The 2,359-nt window shown below is 43.7% G+C and overlaps 1 long non-coding RNA gene across 1 annotated transcript in view; it reads left to right on the top strand.

Annotated features, from left to right (window-relative positions):
- Nucleotides 1-665: 665 nt before the first annotated feature.
- Nucleotides 666-2,359, top strand: part of LOC103807957 — a 77,749-nt gene continuing 76,055 nt past the window's right edge. Inside the window, exon 1 of the long non-coding RNA XR_624785.1 lies at nucleotides 666-1,325. This is a non-coding gene — a long non-coding RNA (uncharacterized LOC103807957). The remainder of the gene's footprint in view (nucleotides 1,326-2,359) is intronic.

The following is a 2,359-nucleotide window of genomic DNA, read 5'->3' as shown; positions in this document are numbered from 1 at the left end:
CTCCATCTCTTTTCAGCACCTTTTTTTCTCAGATTGTGTAAAATTGCCTCCCTTCCCAGAGCTGCAAGTGTCCTTGCCCATCTCAACTCCCTTCAAGCTGTGGGATTTCTCAGGATTGCCCCATCATAATGACAGCCAAGCATCTGGGTTCCTGGGGATTGATACTGCACAGAATAGAGGAGGTGCTGGTTAGTCTTTTCCTGCTCAGGTAGCTTTGAAAGGCAGGATTTTTAATCCCTCTTGTTTCCCAGTGCAGGTACTGTCACATGAGGCTGTTTTCCTTTAGGAGAGGATTAGACTTTGTTGCCATACAGAGAACAGGGGCAACAAAGGGTTATTAAATGGTGGCAAATGGATAAGCCTTTCACATGTAACTTTTTTGTATTTTTACAGCTGAGTTGCATAAATACCAGGTAATGCCTCTGTTCTTGTCTCTTTGTGGGCTGGTAAGAGCAGTAGAGAGAACTGTGTGAGGATGCTCATGGGGGAGAGACAAGGTGTCTGCCCAGATCCTTCAGGCTGGTGCTTCAGCAGTATTTTCTGAGCCATAGTTACTGGATTTTCCTGCTGGTGCAGGGGGATATGTGAGCTACAGCTTCCTGGCAGGATTCTGGGAACAGCACCAAACCCTCGCCAGGCAGCAAGCAGCTTTTGTGCTCTGATTCAGAAGCAGGCTGAGAAGATGCAGCCCTCAAAGCACACACCCGAGATGGGGAAGGGGATCTGTGCAAGGAGGATGTTTCCAGTGTGAGGTTCAGAGCCTGGGGGGACCTTCTCCTGCTAGCACTCTCAGTAAGTCTGTAGGTCAGCTGCTGGTTTTGGTGCAATCACGGGAGGAGGGAGATTGCTGCCTTTCACCACCGCTACCCTGAGCCAGCTCATCCTTCTAGCTATTTCTGTCTATGCTTGTCTATAGCATCATCCCCCCTTGTGCCTGTGTACCTGCCAAGCATTCAAAACAGGCACTGCTGTGGCAGCCTTCTTCTTTCTCTCCAGCCTGAAGGATAAATGATTGGATTGCTTCTTTTTAATTGTTTCTCTGCATCAAGAATTTACGGTGGGAAAGCTAAGCCAGAGAAATGCTTTCAGGAATGGGTGGCCAGGTTGGCAGATCTTTGCTTGTTCTCAGCATCTAGGGAGGTCCTGCAGCCTGGCCCTTGCTGGGCTCACTGGCTGCCCTGTGCATCGGTGCTCTCTTTGAAAGCAATGGTTTCCTGGAGTGAGATGTGGTCTCAGGTCAAAACAGACAAAGCTTGGATGCGAGAGAGAAGACCTGGATCTGACTTGCCGGTAAGGGGACCCAGAACAGAAAGCTGAGTGCTTGGGTGAGTTCACAGCTGGCTTGTCCAATGTAGAACACTGTACTGTTCTTTATTATAGACTGAATTACTCAATGTGGAAATAACTGTGTCAGAAATCCTGGTATCTATACACTGTCTGTGTACTATATGATGTTTGTATGCTATACGTGTTGTTTGGTTTAGTTTGGGCTGTGAAGTAGACTGCTCTCTGTTTTAGTACATCTCACCATGGCTTGTGACTTTGTTTCCAGCTGGGAATTTCAGTATTTGCATCTGGAGTAGTGCAAATATGTGCAGATGTGCAAAACTTAGATCTCACTTTTGTTGCAGCACTGGTTTGAGCCAATAAATTTCACTCCATTTGGAAAATTGACATTAAAGAATGTCTTCTGCCACTTCAGTGTATGACTGTAAAAGCACTGAAGCATAGATAATGTCTATATTTGTAACATACTGCTTCTGATCCTTAAAATATGAAGTGTAGACACAATGGGATACAGTCTCAAAGCATCTTCCCAAGGTTGCTTTATTGGAGAGGTACAAAAAGTGATCGAATAATCAGGATTTTTTTCTTTTAAATAATCAGCTTTTAAACACAGAATTTCAGTATGAGGCTGTCAGGGCTTTCCAGATATTTTATTCTAGATTTCCACTGATTGAAACTGTCATTGTAACATTTGAAATAAGACATGGGTTCAAGCATCCTGTATCAATATTTCTTTATCAAATCTGTCGTTTACATGTAAATGCTTGTGGCAGTATGTAGAGTGGAAGTTGTTTTGATGAGCAAGAAATATTGCAGTATATAGAGTATCTAAATTAATATGGTTCTTACAGTGTTTGTAAAATACCTCTGTGCTGTAAACAACCTCTGATTTACAAAATGTAATTTCTAAAACAAAACATTTTTAGCACTGCCACAGCAGTATAAAGATATTTGTATAGGTAGTTACAAATGATGGAGCCATTTGGGCTGAGATTGCTTTGCCCTGCTGGCTGTGGTCTGGGTGATGCTTCTGGACAGAGGCATTTGACCAGCCTTTTGGCTTAGTTTCCTA

Source organism: Acanthisitta chloris, unplaced genomic scaffold (genome assembly GCF_000695815.1).
Source record: "Acanthisitta chloris isolate BGI_N310 unplaced genomic scaffold, ASM69581v1 scaffold13888, whole genome shotgun sequence".
Taxonomy (NCBI): domain Eukaryota; kingdom Metazoa; phylum Chordata; class Aves; order Passeriformes; family Acanthisittidae; genus Acanthisitta; species Acanthisitta chloris.
The sequence above is the reverse complement of the archived record's forward strand: the minus strand, read 5'-3'. Positions and strand labels throughout refer to the sequence as shown.